The 18749-nt window shown below is 44.8% G+C and overlaps 1 long non-coding RNA gene across 2 annotated transcripts; it reads left to right on the top strand.

The window, feature by feature from the left end:
* The first annotated feature begins 5272 nt into the window (after positions 1-5272).
* On the top strand, positions 5273-16398 carry LOC131908993 (uncharacterized). Of its 2 annotated transcripts, XR_009378718.1 has the most exons (4): positions 5273-5373; positions 6137-6587; positions 6827-6958; positions 16142-16398. It is a non-coding gene; the product is annotated as an uncharacterized LOC131908993 (long non-coding RNA). The 2 variants fall into 2 exon arrangements; XR_009378719.1 differs by lacking the exon at positions 6827-6958.
* The last annotated feature ends 2351 nt before the right edge of the window (positions 16399-18749 follow it).

The raw sequence follows: 18749 nt of genomic DNA, 5'->3' as shown, positions 1-18749 counted from the left end.
CTATATCATCACACTGTTATAAACTACATTACAGACTACCTTTCCCAAGCTGCCTTTCTCTATATTGTCATGCTGTTATAAACAAACTACATTTCCCATGCTGCCTCTCTCGGTCCTGGAGAAAACGTCCATTCACATGGTCTGTATTCAAGCTTTTGCTTTTACCACAGGAGGTTTTTGAGTCAAGATTTTCCTCTTTTACCATGGAGAATTTCTTTTCTCCCTGAGCTGGCATTGATAGGTGTATTTCCTTCACCTGACACTTTTCCCAGAGCGCATGCCCTCCTGTATGTGCTTACAGATTGGCACTTGTTTCCCAAGTTACCAGGTCAGTAAAAGAAAATGAAAGTACTTGAAATAAAAGCCTTTTCAGAGAGACTTCCCTCACCCCCGATAGATCTCCTGCTTGGCCCTTCTCTAAGATGCAGAGTCCCTTAGCTCAGGTTCTCTGCTAACTATTTTCTCTTCTAGGTGTAGGAGCTTGAGTCCCCTATCTAGGAACTTAGACGCTGCTTCCCTCTTTGCAGAGAGGATTTCAAAGCCTCCATTGCTGCCTTCACATCTGCAGCCCCTCCCTGGGTCCCACACTGCCTCTGCTGCAGCTCCACCCTGGGGAAGCTATCCCTGCTTAGCTTTCCACCTGCACTTTCTTGGGCATAGGCTCTGACCACAGGGGATTCAGGCTGCCATTTTTCTAATACTGGCTTGAAGGAGAGATAGGACTAGCAGAGAGAATTTGTCCTGTTCCAAAAGGTTGTTTGTTTTTCTAGAACAATTACAGGTGATTTCCCCATACTGATAGATGTTATTTCCAAGTGAATCTAGTTTTTGCCTTTACAGAAAGAGAAAAAAAAATCTGAGAAGGAAAGACCTGAAAAGCTTTCAATTTTTTAGAGAAAGATTACTAAGTTTTTCCCAAAATAGCTTTCAGGGTTTGTGGGGGTTTTTTTTGTTTGTTTGTTTTGTTTTGTTTTTTTGGTTTTTCGAGACAGGGTTTCTCTGTGTAGCTTTGTGCCTTTCCTGGAACTCACTTCGGAGACCAGGCTGGCCTCGAACTCACAGAGATCCACCTGCCTCTGCCTCCCCAGTGCTGGGATTAAAGGCATGTGCCACCACTGCCTGGCAGCTTTCAGTTTTTAAGAGAAAGATTACTAAGCTTTTCCCAAGACAGCTTTCAGTTTTTGAGAAAAAAATTACTAAATTTTCCCCAAGATTTCTGTTCCCTAAACTTGACTTTATGGCCAAGGAAACTAATTCTGATGGTACAATGTTATCATACAGTAACAATGTCAGCGGAGTGAAGAGTTTTATTTCACTTACATCCACCTCAGGGAAAATTCTTTCCTCTGCCACTCAAGACTTAAATCTAAGATGTTCACAGACCAAAAGCTTCCACAGGAATCTTTTTCTGCCCATTTTTCTCATCTTTGATAGATTTTTCTCTGATTCCTCCCCAGGAGTTTGTGTTGATGGTCCCATAGTTGGAAATCAAGGACATAGTTCCTCTGTCTTATTGCTTTTCTTACCCTAAGTTTTTTCTTACACTATATTCCTATATTCTACCTTATATTTTTTACTTTTTACCCTAAGTTTTTTCTACACTATATTCCTACATTCTACCTTATATTTTCCTTAATTTTTACAGATAGAAATTAAGAGAGAGAAAAAAGAAAGAAACCCAGATAGAGAGAAATATTCACTGCAGCCTCACTCACTTTTAACTTCCGCATTCAGCTGCTTAACTTTCATTCTCAAGAATAAAATATCATCGCCTTTATTTTTAATTCCTAATCAGGCATGCCCCCTTATACCCACAATGCCTCCTCCCTCTTTTTGCCAAGTCCCCTGTCCCTGTTCCTGGAGCCATTTGTGGAGCCCATCTGGGAGACCAGCTCCCACATTTTACAACAGGGTACTCTTTAGGAGAGTGAGATAAGAGATGTTACATAGAAGGATAGAGTGGAGAGAAACAGAGACACAGGATAGCCTTGAGAGGACCTGGATCATAATCCATTGGCCCCTTCTGTCTCTTCTAGAGGGCTATTTATAGGAATGCCAAGGGGGTGGAACAAAAGACTTCTCCCTAGCACAGCCAAGTACAGACCCTTTCCAATCACCTGATAACCACACAAGTGGTGAAAACAATCCTCTAATGCAGCCCTGCTGAGCAAAGCAAACTCAGATCTCAATAGAAAACCTTTGTGGGCCTCCACAGGCAAGATTGGGTGTCTTCCTGTCTTCCAACCATTGTGGGTCGTGTTCGTGTAAAATACAATAAGATGAGCTGCTAGAGAATAAAAAGTGAAGTTAATACAGTAAGCCTCACCCACCTGAGACCAGTATAGCCATTTTCTGTGGCATCAACCTCTCCCTCTCCACAGAAACCAGTGATCACACTCCTAGATGTTTAACCAGGAGAGATGGAAGCAGGGCTGATGAAACATCTGTGTGTACATTTGGTGTCTTCATAACTGTCCAAACTGTAAAGGACTTACATAGCCTTTATGGTGGGCAGGTATATGGTACTTTCTCCACACACACTGTCTTAATACGCCATGGCAACAACTACAGACTTGCACAATGTGGACAGGTCTCCAGTGCATTGTACCAAGTGAAACACAGCCAGGCAGAACCCCAGTTCCACCTCTGAAGACCCCTTCCTCTCCTTCCCACCCACTTCCCCTTAGGGCAATGGGCCCTTAGGACTTGAGGCCTTTCACTTAAGCCCCAAACCCAAAAATCTAAAGTTTAAGTGCTCCCAAGTCCGGGGAAATTTTAAGACCTGACTTCATGTAATGGGTCATAGACAAAAGACAGGCATGCCAAAAACATCCTGTAAAATTGATCCCATCCCCAAGGTTTCTCATTATATAAGTGCAAAATATTCCCACTCTGAAAAATTACAAAATACCTTTGGTCCTAAGTACTTCAGGTAAGAGGTACTCAGCTTGTATTGACATCAGGGGTGGGGGTGGGATGTAAACAGGTTGATGCAGACAAGAAGTTAGGTGGGGGTGATGAGTACCTGTCCCTCGATTTGCTGGGGGTTGCATGACACTCCAGCATCAAACACTAGCTCTCCACTCTCTTCCCCCGGGTTACTTCCATTCTACATTTCCTGTCTATGATGTGACCATTCTCCGTTTCTTACCTGAATGAAACCATATGATGTGACCCTTTCACGGGCGACTTCTTTCATTTAACACAATGTTTTCAAGGGTCATATATAAGACAAATGACTTCTCTCTTTTTTAAGACTAATTATTATTCTACAATGTGTATAGACCACACTGTATGTATCCATTTTCCTGTCCAGGGTCATCTGGATGGTTTCTACATCGTGGATACTGTAAATAATGCTGCTGTGAACACTGGTGACAAATACAGTCCCAATTCTTCAAAATTCAGTGAACAAAAACAAAAAATGACACCTGTCAATTTGCTAAGTAATTACTCTCAAGTTCATTGTCCATCTACCTAGAACGACACAGTAGATCCTGGTTCCGCCTTCCCTTAACCTACAGAGTGGATCTCCTCTCCTTTCCGGGCACTCTTTGCAAGCCTTGGGCAGTGTCACATCTGCTGGTGTGGCCTGTTCAGAACTCCCAAGCAGGAAGAGTTCTGGGTGAGGCCAGAGAGGAGGGGCAGCTCAGGACAAACCTCTCATGTCTGATGAACCAGACAGGATGGGGGCCTCTACCAACTGCCCACGGTGCTGCACTCTGCTGTAAGGTACCTGTGAAAACCATAGCCGTGTCCTCTGGAGTCTGGGCAGGAGTCAGGACTTGCCCCCTCTGCTGTCTTAGGCTCCTAAGAGCTCTGGCTCACACAGATTTCTATCCCTTTCCAAGGCAAAGTCACTCAGTCTAGAAAAACCAATTTCTGTCTGCACGTGCCAGCTGCTGAGCTGGATACACAGATGGGCCATGATGATCAAGCACAGTAATTTATGTTCACGTGTTCACATGTGTGTGCTACATGAAAGGCTCACTGTATGTGTTTCAGATTAATAAATAAGCAAATAAATAAATAAACAAACAAAAGCAAAGTTTTGAGTTAATTCTCATTTCAAATACCAGGAGTTTTAAAATGTCAGGAACTAAAGCCTCATTAACACTGACTTTCAAGGTATCACAGAAGTTTAAAAAGGTTTAAAAATACTAATACAGCCAGGAGGAGCACACACCTCTAATCCCAGTACTCAGGAAGCAGAGGCAGGTGGATCTCTGAGTTTGAGGCCAGCTTGATCTACAGAGTGAGTTCCAGGACAGCCAGGGCTACACAGAGAAACCGTCTTGAAAAAATAAAACAAAACCTAATATGGTTAGAAGCTGACAATTTGGCTCAGCAGGCACAGGAGCTTGCTGCTGAAACCTGGTGACATGAGTTCAGTTCCTAGAACTCATCAAAGTAGAAGGAGAGATCTGACTCCACAAAGTTGTCCTCTGACCTCCACATACACAAAAGGCACACACACACACACACACACACACACACACACACACACACACACACGATTAATTAAATGCTGATTTAAAGTCAAGGATGCACTATGTTTATACTTAAGCACACTCTGCCCCATCAACAGGTGCTTAGATATATACACAGACAGGTGCAACAAGAGTCAGTGCCAACATTTGTGAAACATTTCCCATGACTCCAGCCCTGTGATAAGTACTTACCCATACTGCTTTGGTCTTTACATAAGCCACACAAGATGGGCTTTTCAATTCCCAGCCTTACCTTTCAGACAAGGAAATCAAGGCTCACAGAGTGAACTGACCTGCCACAGGTCTCAGCTGGGCAGTGGCTGCACTGGGACTTAGACTTCCATAGGTGCAGTAAGCGTTAGACTCCAGTAATGCACATGAATCCATCATATGCTTACCAGTTAACACACACCTCACATGTACCAACACATAGAGGCACATGTCTGCAGGCACATGCATATTCACATAGAAGCTTATACATGGAGACACAGACATACGACACCTAAACACCGAAGCAGGTAACAGCAGGCTCACAGTGTCAGCTGGGTGCAGCTGGGCACACTGGACTTACTGACATGAATGTGGATGGAGTTAAATTCTATTCCCATTGGGTCTTGACACAAACTAGCTCAGTTGGCAGATAAGAGCTTGGGGGTTGAACAGTACCGTGCTAAGCCCTACCAGCTGGTGGCTCAGCTTCTCCAGGGACAGGCTGGTGCCTCCTACTCCCCACCCACCAAGTAAGCAGAGCCACCCTTGGGGCCAGCATCACAAAGGCCCACACCTGGGCCCCTCCCAGGAGAGGTTACACTCAGGAAACCTCCAGGTGGCTGCCACTGTGGCGCTCCCCAGCCTTCAAGTACCTCCTTAACCACAGGTGCGGGTAAGGGAGATGAATCACACCCCACTTCAGTTTCTATCTACCCCCTAGACACCTGTCCCTTGGCACACGTGGGGTACTGTCACCTACCTGAGTTGACAGTGCCTTGGCTAGGCTTCTTGGTGGAAGGCTGAGTGGCCCAAACCAGGCAGTTCAGGTGGCAGAGGGCAGCAGTGCAGAGCCCCAGGAGTGAAGAAAATACCATCTTTGATACTTTCAATTGAACAGAAGACTGCAGAATGACCAAAGTCCATGTTGAGAGGTGTTTTGTGCTATCCAAGATTAGGGTGATAACCCTGAGAATCCAGAGATCCTGAACCCACGTGGACAGATACATTCACCTAAGCATCCAGAAAGTGCCATTCATTTGAACCTACCCTGTGCTTCATGGCTGCAACTGGAGTGCCCTCTGCCCCAAGGGCACAAAGAGGATGCCTCACAGGCCCTCTGCTGAGCTCCCAGCTCAGGCCTTTGTTTGAATCCTTGGTCCTTTGCAAAGGCCTGAGCATGAGGCAGATTTCGACCTCATTTGCTTTCCATTGCTGTGATAAAACAGCACAGCGAAAGTAACTCCAGAGTGGGGGTCGGGTAAGTGCCACCGGCTTTCGAAGGATCATGGTCCACCATGAAGGGAAATCAGGGAAAGAGTTCAAGGCAGGAACCAAAAAGAAGCAGCTAAAGCGGGGCCTGTGGGGAAATGCTGCTTACTGGTTTGCTCCTCATGGCTTGCTCAGCCTGCTTTCTTTTTCTCTTTTTCTTTTTTCAGGGGAGCAGGAATTTAATCAAACAAGCCAAATCCCATGTCATCACCTGACTCCAGACTGCTTTCTTATACCCCAGGACCACCTACCTGCCCAGGAGTGGCTCTGCCCACAGTGAGCTGGACCCTCCCACATCAATCACCAACCAAGAAAACAGGCTTGCCCACAGGCCAATCTAATGGAGGCATTTCCTCAATTCAGATTCCCTCTTCCCAGATGATGCAAACTTGGGTCAGGTTGACAAAAAATGAGCCATTGCAGTTAAGAATGCCACTGAGGGTTTCTGCTGCCCTCAGCAGCTCAGCCTGGGATAAGTCCCCTGCCCAGAGCATTAACTAGGAAAGGGAAGGTAGAACTGCCTTAGAGGAGTTCCTGACGAAGGTGTGATGAAGACAGAGTGACAAAGTGTCTGGAAATGGTTGAGTGTCTGGATCTGAGTAAAGGCTTTAAAAACGGGTGAGTATGGCTGGATTGAACTCAGTTGGTGGAGGGCTTGTCTAGCTTGCACTAAGCCCGGGGTTCCCCCCCCAGCACTGCATAAACCAGGTGGGGGGTGAACATCTTTAATCCCAGCACTTGGGAGATGGAGGCAGGAGGGTAAGGAGTTCAAGGTTATCCTTGGGTACATAGTGAGCTCATGGCCAGTCTGTGCTACATGAGATCCTGTCTCAAAAAAAAAAAAAAGTGTTTTTTAGGAGTCTCCATATTTCCTGTGGGAATGAGTCTAGACTTCAAGGATTTTCTAAGCCAGGCCTGGGATTAACTCTTCAGACTCATCTTGCTTGCTGCAGGTGGTGCCCTTGGCTGTGGATCTCAGGGAGCAGATGGTATGAGACATCCTATGGGAAGCCCACTGGGGAGGAGCTGAGCCCATGGAAGCTCCTGGGGTAGTTCTGGATGGGGCCAGAGCCACTAGATGAGCTCTTTCTATCAATCACAAGCAGTCTGAAGATTGTGCTTCCTGAATCACAGTGCTGCTCGAGGCTGTAAGTATAATTTGGGGTGGACACTGCTCACAACACTAACAACTCTTGAACCAGTTCTCACTAGATGTGGCCGGTGCTTGTGACAGTCTTGTAGAGGTTCAGCATGGTTTTCACACCTGCTGAGAGAGGAGGGTGGGAAGTCCTTGTGGAGGAAGTGTGGGAGAAGGGCTAAATCACTACCCAGATTATTGTGGATTCACATTCCATCTCAATCTGTGGGGGACTCTAGACAAGATTGTCTCTGCCACCTGTCTTTGAATCTGTAAAATGGAAAGAATGATGCCTATAGCACTGGCCTGTTGGGTGTATTAGTGAGATGATACATTTGCAACACGGGACTGGTGCCAACATGCAGCAGACACATTTGATCTGAGTAGGAGTATGCCAGCTCTTAGTCCTAGTACTCGGGACAGCTCCCCAAACATGGCTGTTTGGCTGCTGTCCGTGGTGCTAATAAAGATTCCACTCATTTCAGTCGGGAGAGTGCTTGCCTAGGATGCATGAAATCTTGGATTCAATGAGTAGCACCATATAAACCAGATGCAGTGGTACATGCTTGTAACACAAGAGCTTTACATGAAACAGGAGAATCAAAAGGTCAAAGCCATCCTCGGCTACATAACAAATTGGAGGCCACCCAGACATGAAAGCTTGTCTTTAAAAAAATCCAATCACACCGGGCAGTGGTGGCACACGCCTTTAATCCCAGCCCTCAGGAGGCAGAGGCAGGCAGATCTCTGTGAGTTTGAGGCTAGTCTGGTCTATAGAGTGAGTTCCAGGACAGCCAGGGTTACACAGAGAAACCCTGTCTCAAGAAACAACAAACAAACAAAAACAAAACAAATTTTAAAAAATCTACTCTCTCATCCTCTAAGTTCAGAATCTAGGTGACTTGGTGGCATTCTCAGATTGATGCAGGTGAGCTCACAGCATTTAAAACATTTTCCCCTAAACATTTATCATCAGGCCTAAGGTATGTTTGAAGGATAAAGGTTCTGGTCCCCATGGTAGGTTGACATGCTGCTCTTTTTCTGCACCACCCACTTCCATCAAGTGCCATTTGTGTTGGTCCATGAGCTTCAACACGGCACACAGACTTACAATTAAGGAAAGAAAAGGACAAGTCACGATGGCATTTATTAACCACCAATCCATAAACCGTGCTCTCCCATCCCTTCAGTCTCAAGCCCAGAAACCCAAGTATCTTCAACAGCACCTCAAAAACTATTGTCTCCCACTTTTCCATTCTTACATTCTTTCCCGTTTCTGAGCATGTGTAAGAAGAATGACCAGGGTACCAAACCCTCAGTTCCTGCTCACACAGCTGGGCAGGGATGAAGTTAAAGCCACGGTGAGGCTCAGCATGGCTTCTAGCTCTGAGGGTTAGCAGCTTCTTTGAGCCTGATTTTTCTTTTCTTTTGTTTTTTTCCTTCCTTCCTTTTTTCCTTCCTTCTTTCCTTCTTTCCTTCCTCCCTCCCTCCTTCCCTTCATTCCTTCCTTTCTTTTTCCTTTTTTTGGTTTTGGTTTTTTTGAGACAAGGTTTCTCTGTGTAGCCCTGGCTGTCCTGGAACTCACTCTGTAGACCAGGCTGGCCTCAAACTCAGAAATCCACTTGCCTCTGCCTCCTGAGTGCCAGGATTAAAGGTGTGCACCACCCACCACACCTGGCATGAGCCTGAGTTTTCTTACCTAGGGCTGGAGCAAAGGTTCAGTGTCCAAGTTTGGTTCTCAGCACCCATGACAGGTCGCTCATAAACACCTGTAACTCTAGCTTCATGGGATCTGATGCTCTCTTCTGGCCTTCAAGGCACCTGCACTCACATAGCAAATGAGAGTGTGTACACGTGTGCATGGATACACACACAGATATACACATAAATAAACAATTTTAAATTTGAGTTTTCTTTCCCATAAAGGTTAACAATTCCCCCCTATACAGGATTATTGGGAGGACCCAAAGTGAAGTTGCTCCTGATATATGTGGCAACATCTCAAAAATGCTCCAAAAAGTGGCAACATTGTCATCATCATAGTCATCATCATCGTCATCACTATTTTGGACATTAATTCCTGTTAAATCAGCTCCATCTTCCTCAGTATTGGGGTTCTCCTGGAAGCCTGCCTTCCGTCCCATTCCTGTGGGCTTTTGTACTGTCCAAACCACCAGTCTCTTCCCCATTCTTTCTCTATTCAGTGTAACACGCATCCCGAACCCCATCCTTGTCCATTCCTGTTTGGTTCAATCCCACCTCTTCTGAATATTCAGTGAAGAAGGCAGTTAATCGAGATGCAGGCAGGTCTCATTGGAATCCCAAGTTGGTCCTCATAGTCATGGCCCTTTCTCCCAACTCTCTAACTTCATTTCTTCATCTATAAAATGGTGACAATAAATCACCTTTCCTGAGAGCAAAAGAGATGGCTCAGAGATCCTGGATGCACATGCTCAGCACCTATCATGTGCCAGTCAGAGTTCCTGTGGAATAATGCTCTTGTACACTGTAAAGATTTGTCACTCGAATTGGTTTAATGAAATGCTGATTGGCCGGTAGTCAGGCAGGAAGTGTAGTCGGGGTGACAAAACTAAGGATGACGGGAAGAAGAAGGACGGCGTCAGGAGTCGCCAGCCAGACACAGAGGTAGATGAATGTGCCAGGCTAATAAAGGTACTGCCACATGGCAGAGTGTAAACAAGGAATAAGGTTTCACTTAAAGTGTAAGAGCTAGTTAGTAATAAGCCAGAGCTATTGGCTGAGCATTTGTAATTAACATAAGCCTCAGTGTGGTAATTTGGAAAGTGGCTGCTGGGTGTTTGGGGGCTACTGGTGGGACAGAAACATCCATTTACATATGGCATTCCAACATGTGGTCGAAATTTTCACATAAAACATGACAAAGATTAAAAAAGGATTCTAGACACACAAGAACAAAGTCAAGTGCAGCTCCTTGGTAACCATCTTTTCTCCAGTGGGCTGTGTTTGGTGGCGGCAAGCAGAGACATGGCTCCTTTAAGAGATGCTTTCCTGACTCAGCATTAGCAAGAAAAACCAAGTGGCTCTTTTAAGAGGCCCTGCTGCCAAGTACTTACATGGAGTTTATGAGTCATGGGTGGCACACTACTTGGTGGCAGTGTGGATCCAAAAACTTCTCATAGCGAGAGTGGTAAACATGGTTCCCAGAGCTGGTGATCAGTGTACCTCCACCATAAGACTAGCCTCTCAAGGAACAAAGGAATGGGGCAGAGCCAGCTGCCAAAGCCATCACTTTGGTCCTAGCCACACTTGCTTAGCAGTTCAAAGGCTCATGTGGTCAGAAAAAGACAGAGATATGCAGTAAAGACAGATTCAGACAAAAACAAACAAACTTCTAAATGGTTTAGAGTGTGTTTAAAAATATGTGTAAGCTTGGGAGAAAAAAGAAAAAGGGTAGGAAAAGTCCTTAAATGGCTGGGCGTGGTGATGCACACCTTTGATCCCAGCACTTGGGAGGCAGAGGTAGGTGGATCTCTGTTCTGAGTTTGAGGCCAGCCTGCTCTACAAAGTGAGTTCCAAGACAACCAGGATTGTTACACAGAGAAACCCTGTCTTGAAAAACCAAAAATTTTTTAAAAAAAGTCCTTAAAAAAAGGAATAATTTAAAAAATTATAATAAGCCATGTAAAGATGGAAAATATACAGAGAGTCTGGATTCTATATTTTATTGTGTTGTCTTTGGATCTTTTTTGACTGCTAATGAGTGAATGATAACTGCTGAGAGAAATTTGACTGTAAAAGTTACTAAATTAAACTATATATTTTAAAAATATCTTGACTCCAAAGTTAAAGTCAAAAGATATGTCACTTTGGGGAGAGATTTTGCTTTTATTTCCACAGGAAATGAGAGGCTCTGGATTCATTCTGGGTTAAGAAAAATCAGGTTTGATCAAGGAAGACCCCCGGAAAAATCTCCAAGGGGAACAAATGGCCTAGATGATACAACATTTCAGAGTGCCTCTGTTGCAGTTTCCTCTGAGTTCTGCAACCAGAACTGCTTCAAGGCTCATGGCTGAGATGATCCAGCCTCACAGACTACTCCAGTCAGGACTTGACCATAATCCTAAAATTTCTCAGGTTTCCCCCAAAGATTACCAGCACCCCCAATCAACAAGAGGTAGTCTAGAGAACTGTAGAAGTAACCATCTTATTAAATAAGAAACACAGAGCCAATGCAAAGATGAAAGCCTAAGAGGTCAGAACTAAGAGCCTTACCCTTCACTCCTGCAGCTATCCTCTTCAGCCAAGAGAGACCTACTTCCTGTGTTTTGTCTTTATATAGACTTTCTGTTCTGCCTTCTCATTGGTTGTAAACCCAACCACATGACCTCCTCGTCACTGCCCGTCTGTACAGACCTCCAGGTCTTCTATGGTTGGTATTGAGATTAAAGGCGTGTGTCTCCATGCTGGCTGTATCCTTGAACACACAGAGATCCACGTAGCTCTGCCTCCCAAGAGCTGGGATTAAAGGCATGTGCCACCAACGCCTGGCTCTGCTATGGCTTGCTATTAGCTCTGACTAATAAATAATAAAGGCAACTTTATTTATTAACATACAAATAAAATCACATTTCAGTACAAATAAAATATCACCATAGAGAACTATACCCATATTTCCAAAAATAAATTATGAATGTTTGTCATCGACTAGGGGGGCGGGTTACAAGTTGTTATGGATAATGGTCAGGAAAAAAAGCTAAACAAAGGAGATTAGATTCAAGGATCTTGTTCTGAAAAGAAAAAGGGGATATACAGAAATGGCAGGATAAAAGGATAGATTATTTAATCTACTTTAATCCAAAAACAACTTTTAATCTTACATATTTTACATTGATATGGATTTTAGTTTATTGATACAAATTTAAAGTTAATTTTGTTATACCGCATGTATATTTCTACTGTTGTTTATACAGCTCAACTAAAAATGTAATATATAATTAAAAATAGAGGTTATAGTCATCTATAACAGTTAAACTTATATTCATGTTAGTTAGGTTTTCTAGGTATACAAAGATATATTTCAGATAGATAGATAATCTTCAAACATTTCAAAGACCTACAGAATATGTCATTTAATATGTTTAATAACCTAAGGCTTTTCATGACAGTGAGACACGTCTGCTCCTGGCAGCACCAATATAGTCCAGAAAAGATGATGGGCATGAAAGAAACTCCACACGAAGTTTGTTTTCTTTATGGCAAAAGCTAGCTATGTGGGCAAGGAACCTGCCCTTGCCTCAACGCTGACAGTTACTGTCCAAACTGGATCAGCAGGATGCAAGAAAGTGACTGCTGAATTTTGCCAAGACAAGGTTCTTCAAAATTCCCTGCTTCACAGGAAAATCTGTCAGATATGCTAGGCCTGTAGGCCAAAGATGGATGCCCCAACATTGCAGAGAAACTTTGAGTGACTGTCCAGGCAGCCTGATGTCCCTGTCATTAGGTAACATTTCATCCTTCTGGAGTCTTTGATGAAGTTGAAGATTAAATAGTCATAGTTATAATTTTTCTTGGTTTTTATAAAAGGGTAAATTAAATATAAAACTTTGGACTCACCAAGATAGGATGGATAATTAAATGTTTTCTCTGATTTTGTCAAATACAAATAGACTGGGTATTGTAACTGTAATTCTTACTTGATAACTGTTTTGTTGTATATAATCTTACTATGTTAAAGTTAAAACCTTCCTTTTTAATGAGACAAAAAGGGGGAAATGCTGTGGAATAATCCTCTTGTACACTGTAAAGATTTGTCACTCGAATTGGTTTAATGAAATGCTGATTGGCCGGTAGCCAGGCAGGAAGTGTAGGCGGGGTGATAAAACTAAGAAGGACAGAGTCAGGAGTCGCCAGCCAGACACAGAGGTAGATGAATGTGCCAGGCTAATAAAGGTACTGCCACATGGCAGAGTGTAAACAAGGAATAAGGTTTCACTTAAAGTGTAAGAGCTAGTTAGTAATAAGCCAGAGCTATTGGCTGAGCATTTGTAGTTAACATAAGCCTCAGTGGGGTAATTTGAGAAGGGGCTGTCAGGTATTTGGGGGCTGCTTGTGGGACAGAAACATTTGTTTACACAGATTGTCCTGTTTCTTCAGTTGCACTGATTCCTCTTTCTGAGTAGTGGGAGCATACAGCATTATATGCAGACCTACTGTCTCCTCTCTGAAAGTAGACTGCACTGGTGTGTGGGGAATCTGTCTGATGCACTCACATCTGTTGGGAAAACATCTATGCAATGTGTCCCAAGGCCTACTGTCTAGGATACACTTTTATCTCTTGAGTTGAGATCCTTGGTGGAATATTCAGATGCCGTTACTGTGGAGTGTGTGTGTGTGTGTGTGTGTGTGTGTGTGTGTGTGTGTGTGTAAGATTATGTGTATGCACAAGGTGGGACAAGGTGAGTCACATGATTATGGTTTTGTGAAAGTATATATGCAATAGTGTGATTAAGGACATGTATGAATGTGTGTGCAGGGTGGTCATGTATCTGTGTGCAGTTGCTGGACATGGTGGCAGCCCAGCAGCTAATAGCAGGCTTGGAGGGTCTCTAGCAGCTCACAAAGTTTCTGGTTGCTGACTCCTGCCACTCTGTGCAATGTCTCCCACCATGCTTTAGTGAGTCACAATCCTGCTTGCCCAGGGTTTCTCATCTGAATTAGGCAGAGTGTTGTGAGCAGGCAGCTTAGACATACCAATCGAACTGGGTGATGAACTCTTTAAGCAAAAGTTTCCCAATACATTTTATAAGTACTCGGCTGAGCCCACTTGTTCACAGTGAGTGCTTAATTACCAATGGTTTGTGTCTTTTCATTGATGCTGCCTCTTGAGGAACCACATTTTCACAATACAGGGTTAGTCATTAATTCCCATTAATTTGAAAGCAATAATACTTTTTTTTTTTTGCAATGTCCCATAATTCAGAATTATACTAATTCTCAAACACTCTCCCATTAATCCAAACCAGGAAAGTTCCATTATTTAACAGTAATATATACTGTGCTCAGGGGAAATAATTGCAAAGTCGCTATTTACAATTCAATAATAATAACATGACATCATAAAAATTCCTTTCTTGGAATAGAGTGGGATGGAACCTAGGACCCCCTGTATGCTATGCAAGTACTCTGCCACTGAGCCACACCCCCAAACTAAAGTGTTTTTTTTTTCCCAAAGCCCTATTGTTTCATATGATTTCGATAACAGGACAGGGATTCTGATTCCCATTGTTCAAAGGAATGGTCACAGAGGTAAAATGGCTACAGCAAAGCTCAGAGTAAGCTAGAAAAAGCAGACAGAATTAAATCCAAAGGACATAGTTGAGATTTGGCTCTATGTTAGAGACTTATCTTAATACAATACTTACATACTCATGCTGGGGTTGATCCCCAGTACAACTAATAAACCAAAGAAATGAACCTGGGCTGGAGAGATGGCTCAGCAGTTAAGAACACTGGCTGCTCTTCTGGAGGACCTGGATTCAAATCCCAGCACCCACATGGCAGCTCATAACTGTCTGTAACTCCAGTTTCAAGGGATCTGACACTTTCACACAGACATACATGCAGGTAAAACACATGAAATAAAAATAAATAAATTTTAAAAAAAAGAAAGAAATGAACCAAGGGGATGTCTATAGCCTTGGTTTCTCAAAAGCTAGAAGCAAGTGTCATCCTTGGCTGTGGAAGCAGGAAAGATGTCTTGGTTTGTCATCTTGCCATAGGATATTGTTTTAGAGACAGCAGGGGCCAGGCCAGGAGGAAGCCACTAGACAACCTATTTCTTTCCTGCTCCTCAGACACACCTGCCAGGCTTGGTGCTGGTCACATGGAGAGTTCAGGCTTTGTCTACGTTTATGACCTCATAGTCTAAGGAAGGGAAGTGAAATCATAACACGCTTGTCTTGATCAGCTTTTTCTTGGGATAGGAGGCAGTGCAAGGGTCTATAGGGGCCACGGAAATGGTGGTTGAGTACTTGGGGTAGGTGTCAGTGAAAGGAGTGTTCGTATAGAGTAGAGCCAGCTAGGCCATGTGTTATGGACTGGCATGTCCTCCTTAGCTTCTTATGTCAGAGCTCTACCTGTCAGCATTTGGGCCTCTGTACTGGCCTGCCCTTAGGGTCCTAACAGGATACATTCTCAGCTGCAGCCACTCAGAGCACCCCCTGTGCTCATTCACTGTGTTTCCTTATAAAAGACAGGCCTTGCCCACCTCCCATCTCTTCTCTTCCTTTGCTGTTGTCCCCTTCTCTGCCTCTTCACTTCCCTCCACTCAATAAACCTCCCACATGGGCCCTGTTGTGTGGTGTGACTCTTTCCCGCCATTTTTAAATTACAACACTACCCTCCTTACACTAGAATGTGACTGTATGGACATAGCACCTCTAAAAGGTAATTAGTTGAAATGAGATCATTTTTGGTAACGCCGATCACACCGATGTCCCTATAAGAAAAGATTTGAATATAAGCATACACAGAGGGAAAATCGTGGGAAGACAAAGGGAGCAATGGCTGCCTGTGAGCCAAAGAAGAGACCCAGGACAAGGGAACTGTCTTGCTGACAGCTTGATCTTGGAGGCTCACTCTTCAGGAGGACATATCTGTTGCTTAACCCATTTTTGTGATGGTGGTTGTGCTGATCAATTTACATCAACTTGACACAAGCTGGAGTCACCAGAGTGGAGGGAACCTCAATTAAGAAGGTGCCTCTGTAAGATCAGGCTGCAGGCATCCTATAGAGCATTTTCTTAATTAGTGATTGATGGGGGAGGGCCCAGGCCATGGTGGGTGGTGCCATCTCTGGGCTAGTGGTCCTGGGTGCTATAAGAAAGCAGGCTAAGCAAGCTATGAAGAGCAAGTCAGTGAGGAGCACCCCTCTATGGTCTCTGCATCAGCTCCTGCCTCCAGGTTCCTGCCCTGTCTGAGTTCCTGTCCTGACTTCCTTTGATGATGAGCTGTGATGTGGATGAGTAAGCTGAATAAACTCTTCCCTTTACAGGTGTCATCACAGCAATAGTAACCCTGACTAAGACAGTGGTCCTGGCAGACTGAGACAGACACAGGATAGAGCTTGACCTGCTAGGGAGTTGCAAGTCCCCAGCTGTCTGCGTGGGTACCCTTGGTCAGGGCAGAGTGGCAAGACCATGGCATTCAGTGTTGGAAGATGAGAACTGGACCTATCATGCTGAAGATTATATATTTTCTTCATATTTTATCATGAAAAAAAATTAAGCAAGAGAGAAACAGATTTCTGATTTGCAGGTAAGTCCTTTCAGCAAAATGTTATTGTAACAAGACCACAGATGAATTTTAGGAGTGGCTTCCTGTGGCCTCTGGTACAGAACAGCAGATAAACACAAGCAAGCTAGCAGATCTAGATTTGAGCTCTAGCACTTGGTCTGTTCATTCCCTCAGCTGACAAACACTCACGCTGCATCTACTGTGTGCTGCACACTGCCGGGCACTGGGGATGTGTCAGCGCCTCAAACAAGAAACTCAGCTTTCTGGAGCTGTTCATGTTGGAGGAACTGGGGGAGACCAGCCTAGTCAGTCAGGAGAATAAAAACAGTGTCAGCAGAAAAGGCAGGCAGGGACCATGACAGTGGTGGCTAAACAGGTTCTTCACAGCTTTCCAACTCCTTCCAGAGGGCAGAGGCCAAGCATCCAGAAGCCATGGTTCTCAGACAACCTTGATGAATTTGGCCAGGCTGTTCCTCAGAGTGGTGGGACAAAGGTCCGAATGGGGTAAGCTGGAGGGTAAGCAGGAGAGAGGGGACCACTACCACCCAGCCCTCCTGAGAATGAGACGCATAGCAGAGGGGTAATGGGAAGGTGTTTTACCTGAGCTCGGGACAGCATGTCTGAATGCTGACAGATGAAATGGAGGGGGAAAGGGTAGCTGAGGAAGGATTCATGATAACCATGAGGAGGGAGATTCTGGGGTCTTTCCAAGCTGACACCAGCCCGTGGAGGAACCAGACAAGTGCTCTGGGCAGGACAACAGGAAGCAGCTCATGCAGGCAGGTTTCAGTGGGGGAAAGGAGCTGACTAGAAACAGGGTGAACTTTCTGGACTAGTGTGAGCTCGTTAGCAAACCATTACCAGCTTAAAGCCCATTGCCACGGGGCATTTACACCCAGAGTGCTACAGATGTTATGGTGCACAAGGGCTGTCCTGAGAGCTGATTGTTGACAGCTGTGCTTAGTGGACAAGACGGGGAGGTCATCAGCTGAGCACAAGGAGGAAAGAGTGAATGGGGAAGACAGGTGTGCCTGAGTCATCTTGGGATCAGGAAGCTGTCCTCTTGCCCTGGGAACATCCCAAGTTGTCTGGCAGTTGAGAGCCCACATCCTAGAGAAGTTACAAGTCCTGGGCCACTTTGTGTCTGTTGTACATTTGGGTCTGACTTTGGGAGGTTAAAGGGAGAGTGAAATATGTCACAGCATTTCCCGGAGGTGAGGACAGTAGCCTAGTGAAGGAACTGTGTTCTGGGTCTTGGGTTGGCAGAAGGGAGAGCCTAGACCACTTGTTGCTTTTAACATTTTGGGGAACTTGGCTAAGCCTGTCCTGCCCCAGCATGGTGCAGCCATACTCCTCTGAACTAGGGTGAATGCCTCCAGGGACCCATTACCCCAACTTGGCTCATCTACGTGTTTATCAGCAACTGCATAATTTGAGAGGACTGTTAAGAAACAGTCCAATGTGTTGTGTGATTTTTTTTGTTTGTTTGTTTGTTTGTTTTTTTCGAGACAGGGTTTCTCTGTGTAGCTTTGCGCCTTTCCTGGATCTCGCTCTGTAGACCAGGCTGGCCTCGAACTCACAGAGATCCGCCTGCCTCTGCCTCCCGAGTGCTGGGATTAAAGGTGTGACTTTTGCATTCCCAGGTAAAGAAAAGTTACTGTAAGAAGGTGGTTAATTATTTCAAAAGACAAATTCCATGAAACAAACAAACAAACAAAAATAGACTCGTTGTCCAGAGAGAATGTGAGAAAATAGGGAGAACCATGCAGAGAACTCCCTCCTAAACAGAATGAAGCTGTATTTTCAAGTAGTAGGGGGTGTGAGGAGGGATTGGGTTCTATTTGAGCCCCTGTCACCTGAGCAGAGACAAGGGACAGAGAGAGCTAGAGCAGGGAGGCCAGGGCACCTGTAGTTCAGGAAGTGACTCCCATCTGAGTCCTGACTGACTTAGAAAGTAAGAGAGACTGAGCTCTGTATGGTGATTCAGACCTGCAATCCCAGCACTTGGAGGCTGAGGCAGGAGAATCATCCCTGGGTTTGTTGGAAAGGAGAAGGAAGAAGAGGAAGAGAGGGAGAAGAGGGAGGAGGAAAAGGCCATGGAAGACCAGCTATCGCCTTGGCCCTCCAAATTCAGGCTGGGCTACAGCTTTGTGTGAGGGCAAATGGGCCTGTGGAGTGAGCCCTGGGGTAACACACACACACCCTGACAAGTGCCTGGGAACCTCCACAGGCACAAAGGAGGGGGCAATTCCTGTTGCCTGTGGCTGTGGGCTGCTTGCTCAGGGGCTCCCGGAAGCACAGAGTCCAGGCCATCATTCTTTCTAAATTTGTCAACCAGAGATGTCACTGGAAAAGGACTGTGAGTG

The sequence above is a fragment of the Peromyscus eremicus genome, chromosome 4 (genome assembly GCF_949786415.1).
Source record: "Peromyscus eremicus chromosome 4, PerEre_H2_v1, whole genome shotgun sequence".
NCBI lineage: Eukaryota > Metazoa > Chordata > Mammalia > Rodentia > Cricetidae > Peromyscus > Peromyscus eremicus.
This window is presented reverse-complemented; position numbering and strand designations above follow the sequence as displayed.